General features: G+C 47.7%; 1 protein-coding gene across 1 annotated transcript in view; it reads right to left on the bottom strand.

Moving 5' to 3' along the window:
* Nucleotides 1-12,998, bottom strand: part of LOC128831330 (arginine-glutamic acid dipeptide repeats protein-like) — a 28,429-nt gene that overhangs the window by 3,723 nt on the left and 11,708 nt on the right. The gene's annotated exons all lie outside the window — the stretch shown is intronic.

Raw genomic sequence — 12,998 nt, 5'->3', positions numbered from 1 at the left:
CTAATTCAGCCTCACTTACACCAGAGGAGCCTGCTGACAGCAGTAGTGGGAGCATGTGTGAAAAACAAGGAAGATTCTAATCTACTGCCTTTACCTGTCTGGGCCATGTCCTGTCCCTGTCCACCCTGAAATGGGTCTCTATTCCCAGCCTCAGCAGTTTCCCATACTCCTGCTGGCCCTGGAATGTTTTCTCTAATATTCCAGCCTCTCCTCTAATTAAAGCAATGGAAGATAGACCTGCTTTTAAACTGCTGCATGCATCGTGTGTTGGGTACCATACCATCATGCCAAAGCCACAGTACAATCCCCTCTGCAATGCCCAACCATCTCAGTCTTTTCAGGTCCATCGCTGAACAAATCTGTAACAATCTCCTTCCCCAGCTTCAGAGGGTCCTGTGGCACCTTTAAGACTAACAGAAAGGTGCCACAGGACCCTCTGTTGCTTTTTACAGATTCAGACTAACACGGCTACCCCTCTGATACTTCCCCAGCTTGTCTTTCAGCTGTCAAACCCTCAAGACAGCCAATGAGCAGTCCTGCTATTCTTGGCTACAGCAATCATCCCATATCCCTTCAAGTAAAAAACCTATTTCACCTCTGTGCCCAGTCCTGTCTCCGGAGCCATCAGATAACACCTCCCAGTGAAAAAATTCACCATAGCAGCCCTTCTAGCAGCAAGGAACTGGGATTTCTTCCTCTCCCCCACCCCAAATCAGATAAGCAAATGTATGACCTTTCCCTCCCTGCATATTGCCAAACCCTTCTGAATCAAAGGTCAGGAAACTAAATTCACAATATCATTGCAAGGAAAGAAGGGTGCACAGGAACATTCAGAGCTGGGCCCTCTCTACGTAAAACGAGAGAGATCAGAGGGACTGGGGATGGAGAGTGAGAATCATGTTAGAAGTCTGTACCGAGGCTATAGCTGGAATTATTGGGGTGCATGAGTGTATATGGAAAGGGAAGTCTCTCATAACAGAATCAGGTTATTTCATGGGGGCAGGGGTGGCAGCAGGGTCAAAGAAAATCTGTGTTCCCATACAGGAATGGAAGATAGTAAGGGCTTTTCTACACTCTCAAGGGGAAGTGGGTTGGTTAAAAGAGGCGTGATGAGACAGTAGCTAAACATGGTGGTACCTAGATAGTACCTGGAACAACGGTGTTTAAATCCCTCACAGCTGTATTGTAATATAGCACAGAATACTTATGGGAAGAGGTCCCCTCCCCAGTACTGACACATTGGTTCCCTGCATGTGATTCGGGGGGTGGGGGGGAAGATGACTTATGTACTCTCTCTGCCTGTGGGTTTAGTGGATCAGAGATCCTGGCTGTCTGGATCAATCTCTCCTGCTCGGCATCTTGGGGGTGAATGTTCTTTAGTTGATGTCAACAACATGACTGGCTTCAGGGGTGGCCTCTTCGGCAAAAATGCAGTCCTACTCCTCATAGTAGTTGTAGACCATGCAAGTTCTCCCTAAGGTCTTGTTATTGTTCTTCACATTTCTATAACCCTACAGGAGCTCCTTTCCTTTGTTAACTGAGTCCTAGGCAGGGATGGCTAAGAGGCCATGGCCCTCCCAAAGTGGATGGGCCTGGCACATCCACTTTTCACCACAGGCCTGCCCCTCTTCTTACCCCTGAGGCCCTGCCACCTGGCCAGGCTGGAAGCTGGAGCCTGGTCCAGGTAAGAGCGGCCAGGGGAGCCCAAGAATAGCCACCAGCCCAGGTTCATGCTCAGGGCAGATGGAGGGTCTGCGGCTCTCCACAGCTGCCTGGGTGGCTCTTACAATGTCCTGGCTGCAGCTTTTCAGACCCCAAGGCCCCATGCCAGAAGCCGGAGCCGGGTTGGGGTAAGAGCCATGTGAGCAGCTGTGGGGAGCTGCAGACCCTCCACCTGCCCTGGCTGGGGAACCTTGGGAGCGGGGACATGGGCCAGGGGTTGCTCCCGGGGGTCCAGGCAGGTGGAAGGGCCCAGGCTCCCTGATGAGACTCCATCTTCTGGCTTGCCCAGGGGGTGGGGCCTCATTTCCCCCCACATGCTTTAAGGAAAATTCTGTCACCCCTGGTCCCAGGAGCACCTCCTCTCCTTAATTTGTTCTGATAGCCACTTGTAGATCTGGGCATTCTGCTGACTTAGGCTTGGACACACTCCACTCCACAGAGGGCAAGGAAGTCCAGGACCTCAGCACAGGACCATGCAGAAGCATAGATCATGGATGGAGACCCACATCTCTCTCCTTCCTGATCAGGATTTTTCCAGGCTGCACAGTTTTATGCTGTTATTCAAACTGCCAGAATACTCTGAAGTCTACACTTTCCTTTCTCCTTGAAGACTATGAACAACATAATTGCCAGCAGTTATACATTACCACACGGCCCTTTATAAGCAAGCACATTTATTCTTAAGGTGAAAGCATTACACAGAAAACCTAAAAAATAATAGACATTCTTATGCATGTGCTAAAAGCTTACCTGAGGTCATCAATCAGTCTTAGGTGGTCTCAGCTGGCCAAAGTCCTCCTGACCTTTCCCAGGAAGGATTGGCGCCACCTTGGACAGAATGTCCCAACCCTTTACTGGATCAGAAAGAAGGCCTGAGTCACTTTAGACTCAGGATATTTATCCAAAAGTCCTTTCTTTATCTGTCAGTCTCCGCAGAATCTAGTTTGAACCAGTACCCGAGCTGCTCCAGATGCTGGCACTTCCCTGGAGGTGGTACAACCTGACAGAATTTGCCTAATCACACCTTGCCATTCCTCCCCCCCCCCCACACACAGTTTGTGTCACTCTTGTCTTAGTTCCTGGAGGAGTTGTGGGTTATCCCCCCCCCCCCCACACATGGAATTATATACAACCCCTGGCTCCCAATTATACATACATTTAAATCAATAAGGTCTCCCAGGGATATGGTAGGAAACCACCATATCTGTCACAGCTTCCACCCCTACTTTAATTGTGGGAAAATTCATCCCGAGTGTCAGTGAACTTGCTTCTAAAGTGGGTTTACTAATGCAGGGCCAGATGGCAGATGATTAAAAACAAACTTATGTGTGGATGCAAGGCAATTTATCCCCAAGAAACCCAAGTTAACCTGCAAAAAGTTTCAAATATAGACGAGCCCTTAAACGAAACAGGAACAGGGCACTCTGGAATAAGAGTGCCCCATGTGCAGTTAATCAGGAATGACTCCAGGTGTAGACAAGCTCTAAGATTCTCACTCTCCTTAAATTAGAAAAGCTCTAACTTTCTCCGCCCTCTTTACCTTGATTCAACAGGCTCCCAGATTCTTTCCCCCAAAATACATACACACATTAGCAAGGTGTATGGAACACATGGTGCTATCTGTCTGTGCCAGTTCCCCAGGACCTGGCAGCTGCGCTGAGGCAGAGTGGAGTTTGCACACGCACACACCCATGCTGTTGAAACACACCACCTGGCAGGGAAAAACTTGCTCCACCCTTAAAATGTCTCTGTGTCAAAGCTGAGCTAACACAGACTGCTGGTTGAGATGGCTGGTCTTTGCCCTTCCTTTGTGGAGGGGCAGCAATCTAAGAGATGAAAATCTCCCTCCTAGTAGGAGCTTTTGAGCCTACCTTGCTCTTCCTTTGCTCTCCGGTCCCTCCCCCTTCTCAAGCCAAGCCCAGTTCCAGGAGTTCATTAGCTCAGGGTGTGGTCTTGTGTTTACTGCTTCACATTCCATTCTCTGCTTCCAGCGCTTCTCAGACACCTAACACCACCCCCAAGTCCTGAGGAGTGTAGGGGAGAGACAGACACAAACCTTCACAGCTCACCAGGGTCAGTGGTTCTCCTACAGGAGATCTGCTAGTTTTAAATGTCCCACTAAGCGCTGTGCACACCTTTTATAATGAAACACAAAGGAAATAAAAACTTGTCTGCTTTTGGTAAGAAAATGAACCTCTGAGCCAGTCACATGTATCTTTTGCTAAGGGCTGAGCACTTCTAAAAGAGTCAGGCTGGGCCATGTTGGCTCCGGGTCTGCCTTTCTACCTCTACAACCTACCATTTCCCTCCCCAGGCCCTGATTTCCTCTCCCGTTCTCCCACGTACACACTTGCCTGGTGCCATTCCTAGGGAGTGGCCTATGGCCCCTTGCTTCTCCCCATGTCAGGCTGGCTGATTGTGCTCTACCAGGCTGTCCCAAGAGAATGGGTGGCGTGGCTGGCATGCCACCCAATCTTCAGAAGCAACTGGACTAAGTTGCTGATCTCACTGCACCACTGCCCTGCCTCATGGCATGATGCAGTACGTACCCTGTATTGGCAATGGGGCCAGCAACTCATTACCATTACTTCCTTGATTAGCCCAGTAGAGGACAGTGCTAGCCCCAAGAGCAGGGGGTCTCAAACACACGGCCTGCAAGGTTATTTTCTGCGGCCCGCGAGCGCCTCACAGCCCCCCCGCCAGCGTTTACCTAGAACGGCTCTGGCCCGGCGCACACCGGGGGCAAGGCAGGCTCTCTGCCTGCCTGCCCTGCCCCTGTGCCGCTCCGGAAAGCGGAAAGAATCTATGGGAGAAGAGGCACAGGGGTGTGTGTTGCTGTTGCATCAGGCACCGCCCCCAGCAGCTCCCATTGGCCACGGTTCCCCGTTCCCAGCCAATAGGAGATGCTGGGGGCGGTGCCTGAAGCAACAGCAACACACACCCCTGCGCCCCTCCTTCCCCAGGTTCTGTCGGCTTCCTGGAGCAGCGCGGGGGCAGGGCAGGCAGGCAGGGAGACTGCCCTGCCCCCGGTGCGCACCGGGCCAGAGCCCGCCCCCGAACCCTTCCTGCAGCCGAACCCCCTGCCCTGAGCCCCTTGCTGCATCCTGCACCCTGACCCCCTACCACACCCCTCCTGCACCCCAACCCACTGCCCTAAGCCCCCTGCCGCACCCCAACCCCCTGCCATACCCTTCACCCTGACCCCCCTGCTGCACCCCGCACCCCTTCTGCACCCCAACCCCCTTCCCTGAGCTGCCTGCTGCACCCGACCTCCTGCCGCACCCCACACTCCTCCTGCACCCCAACCCACTGCCCTGAGCCCCCTGTAGCACTCCTCCTGTACCCCGACCCCCTGCCCTGAGCCCCTGCCACACCCCACACCCCTCCTGCACCCCCTGGCAGCAGGGAGGGGGTGGAGTTGGGGGTGAGGATTTTGGGGATGGGGTTGGAATGGGGGCAGGGAAGGGGTGGGAAGAGGTGGGGCAGGGGCGGGGCCTCATGGAACGGGTGGAGTGGGGGCGGGGCCGAGGGCGGCGTGGGGGAGGTGTCAGTAATGCGGCCCTCGGTCCAATGTACTAGTCCTCATGTGGCCCTCGTGGTCATTTGAGTTTGAGACCCCTGCCCTAGAAATACATAGAGGGGAGGAGAGTGACAGGGTCTCACCCACAGAAGATGGCATCAGGGAAGAGGTAGGTATCTGCAGCTTGTTGACGAACGGAACTGGGTGGGGTTTGAAGGGAGCAACTGATGACAGGAGTTTCTCTAGTGATGACCCTGTCTCCTTGACCCAATCTGTAACAGAATGTGCGGTCATCGCTAGCATTTATCTCACTAGTTTGTGTACAGCCACTCCTGCTAGAGTGGCTTCCTTTGGGTGAATGTCAGTCTTGCATTTGGAAATCAAAGTAGTTCTTCCAGAAACCTGTGTCCTTCTGGTATATTTGCATAAAACACAGAACATTCCATCAAGTCAGAAATAGAATGTACTGCCAGCTACACTGCTATTAATATTACTGACTTTTCTACACAGAGTGGACTGGAAATTTGACACTGTCCCCAAACACACAGGTGTGTGTGTGGGGGGGGGGGGGGGAGGAATCAAAAAACGTTTGGAACTGATGATATCTGCTCCCCTAGAAAGTAAAACCCGAAAAAGGCAAGTGGCGCTATTTGCTACTGCAAATTGATTGAAAAGGAGGGGACCTCCCTCGCAGACAAGCACAGATGATGCCAAGGTACTCAGCTTACAGTAGCACTTCACTACTTTGCACTAAAGGATGTCAGACTCCTTGTGATGTACTGAACTTTTTAATGATCTGGTCACTCACTAATTTGAAAAAGCAACATTTACATTTTGTTCCTATATCTGAGCAGTTTGGTTTTGTTTAAATGGTGCCATTACTGCATGCTATGCTGCAGCATTTTTTTTAAATCATGACGTCTTGGTACTATGAAACTCCACTACAGCATCTGCTATTGAACCTTTGCTGAGTAGTGGGTAGTGACCATGTGTTGCACTTCCTGGAGGCACGGCAAAGACAACATAGTTCTGGGGCAGTGGGGACAAAAGGGCCTTTAAGTCACCTTTGCATCCTTCCTGGGTTGGATGGTGCCAGTGCAGCCCTCAGCCAAGAGCTGCTTGGTCTGATACCAGTCCCTTCTTCTGAGGGTTGACTATAAACTGCTCCAGAGCAGCCAAAAATCCACATAGTGATGTATGTCATGGGAATTCCCCACCTGCCCTTTGTGCTCCTGACACACCCCTTTGAGCTCCACTCTCCACCCACAGCATCATGTCACTGTTTGCAAGGAGATTTACATAGGGCCACTTACTGTGTCTCCAGCAAGTCTCTCCCGGGTGGCAGCCGTGTTTTATGGCACGTATACACTGGCACAAAGGCAGGCAGGGGCCAGAGCAAGAACCAGAATCCCACAGGTTAACAAAGTGTGGAATAGCAAGGGTCTATTTTTGTAAATATAAAACATAGGTTATACCTAAAGCAAACGTGGGTTGTGAGATACAAATCCCATTAAAATGCCCCAGTAAAGTCAAAACACTTTAAAGATTGGCCTTGTCTGCACTGAACCACTGACCTGTTACTGAGTGCAGGTGTCAACGATCACTTTAGCTGCAGTGGTACTGAGCACAGTTAAGCTGCAAGTGTAGATAAGGGCAAACAACAGTCAACCATGTCTCAGGCAATGGTGAGCTGAATACAGATTGTCCTCTGTACTGGCAGCTTAACTGTCCTCAGTATTGGGTCAGCTGAGCAAGGCACTGGGTAACAGTATTGCTCACCCCAAGGGTTTAAAAAAAATCAGGATTCGGGCCCAAAAATATCATGAGCTGAAAAAAAAAATGAATACAGGATTATGCTTATTTGCCCTCTTGTTTTTGAGTCTTTAAAGATCACAAATTTCAGGCTTTTCTCTTCAACCATGAGGGTGCAAAACTTTATTTATTTATTTTAAAAATGAAGGTGACACTCTCACAGGGGGAGGGATAGCTCAGTGGTTTGAGCATTGGCCTGCTAAACCCAGGGTTGCGAGTTTAATCCTTGAGGGGGCCACTTAGGGATCTGGAGCAAAAATCAGTTCTTGGTCCTGCTAGTGAAGGCAGGAGGCTGGACTCAATGACCTTTCAGGGTCCCTTCCAGCTCTATGAGATAGGTATGTCTCCATATATAATAAATATAATGTAATCACCTGGCTCAAGGAGCTGGGGCTTTAATACAGACAGCAACTAGCGTGAGATTTGTGATAAAAATCAAGAGTTGGCAACACTGGAAAGGAGGAGTATTTCTCTAAGGCTGGCTGGGGAAGGGTTGTACTAACTGTTACATTCTCTTTCACCATTTTAGTATTGTCTGGATAGCTCTTATCTCTCGTTTGCAGTTTTAAATTGCTTGCACCTTCCCTACACTACAAAATTAAACCATTCACTAACTCAGTTTCAAAAATCATTTCAATCTGGCCTACTGTGCTGCACATACTAGTAACCAACAGGTGGCAGACAATTTTGTGATCACAGTCAATGCTAACAAAGCTCAACAATCAGATCCATCATGCACAAACTATTTGCTGACATCCTGTCAGGCCCATTTGCTTATGGTTCAATCCTGCAAAGATGGTCAGCAATCTCAACTCCCATTGCCTTCAATGCATGTAGAAGGCACCCAGCACTTCACAGGATCAGGTCTGTATATTATTAGATTTCAATTTGACACTGGAGCCTAAGTAAACATACTAGTGTGTAAATTCTGCAAAGGAATCCCTCCAGTTCCCATGCATCTCTCTGGATATGACAGTGAATGCTTAACTATGAAGCATGTGCAAGCTAGAAAGCAGGCATGAGCCAACAAGCATTAATTTTACATTATAATCATTCAAACACCACTAGTTATGATCTCCTAATCAATTTACGTTTTAAGTGTGCTGCTATTTCTTGATCCATTGGAAAATATGAAGCTTGATATTTTGATTGAATATGCAGCCACTTGCAAAGGAGTTGAGCTATTCACAGAATGTGCCTTCTGTCCATCAGGCCTGCCAGTCATTGGCCAAGAAGAGTACCACATACACACTGTGATTATCAAAGGAAGGAACCAGAGCCAATGAAAACAAAGGAATCCTCAAAAGGCCATAACCTATCATGTGGGTTAACTCTAGTTGTAGGGAAACGCTGAGTGGACAAATTTGAAGCCTGAACGGCTCCTTGAGATATTTATTGGCTGAGTGATTAAAAAGTCCACATTACCCTTTGCCAACCTTTATAGACACAGACCCCAATTCTTGATTGCCTTACAGCCTCTTTACCCCATTCCAGTCATGTAATGACCCTATAAATTAGGCAGAAGCGACTCCCAGGGACTACCCCTGAGCAAGGGGGTTCACAAGAGACAGCACAGAGCTAATGGAATGGCTCTATACCACTCCTCTTCTTAGCCCCCAATGTAGGGGGCATGCTGGGGGAAGGATGGGCATGCTTAAATGCTCTGTACTCTGGCTGTCTTTGGCTAGCAGTGGGCTTGTAGCGGGCCTTGCAGTCAGAGCATAAGCTAAAGTAGCTTTGAGGCTGCTGTAATTTATGCCAGGGGCTTGGCCAAAAATATGGGAGTTCATGCAGGGTGCTTAAAACCACCTCTGTTTCCTCCACCCCAGTCCTGTGCCAAATGGAGAAGCAGGGTCTATGCTCCTAAACTCTCTGGTGCTTACTACTTCAGTATGCTGGCTGGAAGTCAGGGTGTGGGGCAGTTAAAGTCTCTGAACAGTCATCATGACTCACACTGTAGTCTGTGGCAGATACAGTTTCCTTTGCCTGCCTTACAACATCATCTCGTCCCAAACAAATTTCAACACAAGATGCAGGAGATATAAAGGATTCAACAGAGCTGCAGCCAGGAGTGAACAACAGTGTATGCCGGGGCTTGCAAACTTCCCTGGGAATACAGGCACCAGCAGAGTGAAATTTACCAACCTTGACTCATTTTCACTGCCAGTGCTTGGAGCAATTTGAGGAGCAATGAAACTGCAAAACCACTTCCTCCATGTGTTTAATAAGCTCCTCTGGAACATCCAGCTCCTGCAGCCTCCCTCCTCCCTCCCCCCCTCCCCCCACCACCACACACAGCGGCTGTCATCCCCCATCAAATTCCTCCACAAAAATCAGTGAGACTTGGCAGACTGAGCTCAGTAAAGAAGTCCAAAACATTCTAGAGGCAGCTGCAGCAGAGAACTGAGGCTGGTATATTTTTGAGCAGCTTGGAAAGGGAGGGAAACTATTCAGGGGAAAAATGAGGGAGGGTGCAGAAAAAGAAGTGGAAAGAACCCACTATCCTATCTGGGGATTGGGGATGCGGGGGAGAGAGAGGCTGAGGCCGTGGGTGGTTCCCTCCGCACAGTAGATGAGGGGAATTGGGAAAAGCAGAGAGAGGAGCTATCACAGCAACTGGGCAGGGAGGGATGGAGAAGAGACTCTCTTGCTGCATTAAGGGGAGAGGAGGAACAGAAGAGACCAAAAAAAGTCTCTCCTTTACAGTAGTGGAGAGGGGAGAAGATGGCCCCCACCTCCTGATAGGAAATGAGCCCATCTTTTGTAGGAGTCATGGGAAGAGAGGAGAGGACAGGAGTCCCCTCCTCACAGTTGTGACTGAGGCAGGGAGCAGAAGAAATAATGAGTGAAGCTCCTCCCAGTTCTCCCTCACAGCCAGGGCAAGTCCTAGACCAAATGGTACCCCAGGCAAGGAGCATCTTCAGTGCCTCAGCCATTTATTAAACTTTTGAATACCTTATTTTTATTGCATTCGTAGCCCATTTCACAACTTTGATGCAAGATTTGCATGCATGATTTATCCCTGTCATATTAGATGATAAATTTGCACACTTGGATCTGTAAATCTGTGCCATATATGAATGCCAATATTTATGCCACATATAAGCAAATAAATTGGTTTCTTCCTATGCTTAAAGAAACTTTTTAATTTTAAGAATAACTGAAATATACTAACATCCAGAAATTTAACTGTGCACCAACACTGGATGGAGCAGTATTAAACAGTGTTGCGGTAGATGACAACCTTAGAATGTTAACCCTAGTCCTTTAGTTCAAAAGGTCGCTTTTCTTGCCTTTGCCCTCACAAACTGAAGCACAGCATCAGAGAGATCCAAAGACTGGCCAACATCATTTTCAAGCAATAAAATGCAAGCAATGTGAGTCTCTTGTCGGCCATAGTCAATTGAAGATATGTTTTAATGAGCCTGAGCTTCGAAAAGCTCACCACTCGTGACTGTGACCGGCAGCGTGAGCGGAATCCTCAAAGCTCTCCAAATATTAGGAAAAGTGTCCTTCAGTTCTGCATCCTGAATGAATTGGAGAACTTGGAGTGGAGAGTGCTTCCCATGTAGCAAAAAGTGATGGATGTTGTCCAATTCAACATAGAGGTCTTTATTATTGATGTCTGAACATTCCCCATGTGTCAGAGTCTGGTGAAGGTCCACACAATTGTTCAAGAGTGTTTTCCTATCTGCTGACAGCTTACTAAGGTCATACAACCTCCCCTCCCCCAGGTCTTTTTGCAGTGCTTCATTTGTCCAAACCTTCCTTCGATGGATACTCGAGCAGTGTCAACTAGCGCTAACCTTCCCATCACCTCATCTTTGCCCTCGTAACAAACTACCCTTTCTTCCAATGAATATGAGTTTCCTTGAAGACAGGGTCAACTGCGAAGTTTTCCGCCATTTCTTTAGCAGCAGTGATGGCATCTTCAAATCTGTTGTCTCTGTAGACCACAATGAAATCAAGGCAGCTTCTCATCAAAGTAGTAGCAGTTGTGATGTCCATCGACTGAGTTTGTAAAGCCTTGATTACAATGTTTACTTGGAACAGGATATCGTGCCAAATCGCAATTGAGACCAGATATTTGAAGTCAATGATCTGGTTTGCTAGGCTTTGTGCCTCATGTTGGATTCTGGCCTCACCTTTACTCGATTGCGCCAGTTCCATCAGGGCGTCGTAAACCTCAGTTACTTGGTACCTCACTGGCCTTACGCTGTCAATGCGGCTCTCCCAGCAAGTGTCACTTAGTGGCTTTATGGTCAGATTTGTAACATTGTCCATGAGGATCTTCCACCTGATGATTGATGCTGAAAATGGGAGGTATATAGTCTTTGCACTACTCCAAAGACAGATACTGAATCTAAAGAAGATGACACTACATCTGGCACAACCAGGTTGAGGGAATGGCAGCCATAAGGCACAAAGAAAGCTCTTGGATTCAGCACAGGGATCCTTGCCTGCACACCACTGTTTCTTCCTTTCATATCAGTGCCGTTGTCATAGCCTTGGCCGCAGCACTCCTGAAGCTTTATTTTATTCTCATTCAAAACATTCATAAACAGTTCTGTTAGGCCTTTTCCAGTAGAGTCATCCACAGACCAGAAACAGATGAAGTGTTCCTTTACTTGGATACAGCCATTCTCGTCGTCAACAAATCTTACTGTTAATGGCATCTTTTCACTGTGACTAATGTCAGGAGTGCAGTCCCTTATTATGGTGTAGTACTTCACTTCGCCAAGCCGCATCAGTATGTTATCAAGCACCTTCCCTGCCATAAGGTCAATCAATTCATTTTGAATTGTTTTGCTGCAGGAGTGGTCCATAGCTTCTTTACAAATTACTTGACATAGGTACTCATGCATGACATCATTGTATTTCCCAAGGAGCTCTACCAAACTGAGGAAATTACCATTATGTTCAGTGAAAAACTTATCCAACGAGCCCTAGAATGCCAAATTATTCTTTGGAAGGAAGAGGGTAATTGAGATCAGATGCTTGAACATGTTCCTCCAATGCTGGGCTTCTACATTAATAATGAGCTGGTTTTCTGCATCTATGCATTTATTCAGCTTGAGCCTGGACTCGACCTCCATCCATTTGGAGTAGGCCGTAAAATGGCCTGGTGACTTTTCATGTTGTTTCAGAGCATCAGCTAAATTATGCCAGTAATTATGCACAGAAAGTGCAAGCAACGATTTGTCATTCTTGTCAAATATTTTGCAACAAAACCAGAACACTTTGTCAGTTGATTTCAAGTAAACTAACCAATGTTGATTCACTTTCTCACCATTCTCAAGCACTCTTTCGCAGTGCGACTTTGAGAAGTGTCACTTCTGCTCATTTATTGGAAACATCGTATCCTTGGTTTTGCCCGGCTCATTCAAAATTGTACGATCAATATCGGCAGAGTTTAGGATTGCTGGCCATAAAGCAGAATCTGATGTATCAATTTGTGGTGCGCAATTTTTCTCATTGCTGTTTCTGTCATCATGCGCGGCTGATTCTTCTTTATCATTACTCTCCTTTTCATATGGAGTCATTTTCATGCGAGACACATTCTTCTTTATCATCACTTTCCTTAATGCCACCAGGCAAACTGGACGATTCTCCATCACTTTCCTCACATTTCCATTCCTTACCTTAGTAATAGGACTTCCGTCGTTTATGCTTCGCTCCACATTTTCTTCGGCACTGGGATGATTGCTACTGCCTAAAGCCCGGTATATGTTGTTTTGTTTCAGATATTTTCCCATCAAATTTTCCCCTTGCTGCAAACTAGATTGCAACTGAGCTCTTCATTTCCTATATTGAGCTCCTGAAGGCTTCTTCAGGGGCATCTTTTATTTTCTACAGAGGAAAACAGACAGTATTAGGGAGAGCAAAAGTCTATTTTCTCAGTCTTAGAAAATCATCAAACACTACGTGTCAAGCTTGGCAAAAG

The sequence above is a fragment of the Malaclemys terrapin genome, chromosome 1 (genome assembly GCF_027887155.1).
Source record: "Malaclemys terrapin pileata isolate rMalTer1 chromosome 1, rMalTer1.hap1, whole genome shotgun sequence".
NCBI classification, from domain to species: Eukaryota; Metazoa; Chordata; order Testudines; family Emydidae; genus Malaclemys; species Malaclemys terrapin.
Note: the sequence above shows the minus strand (reverse complement) of the source record. Positions and strands in the feature narration are given on the sequence as shown.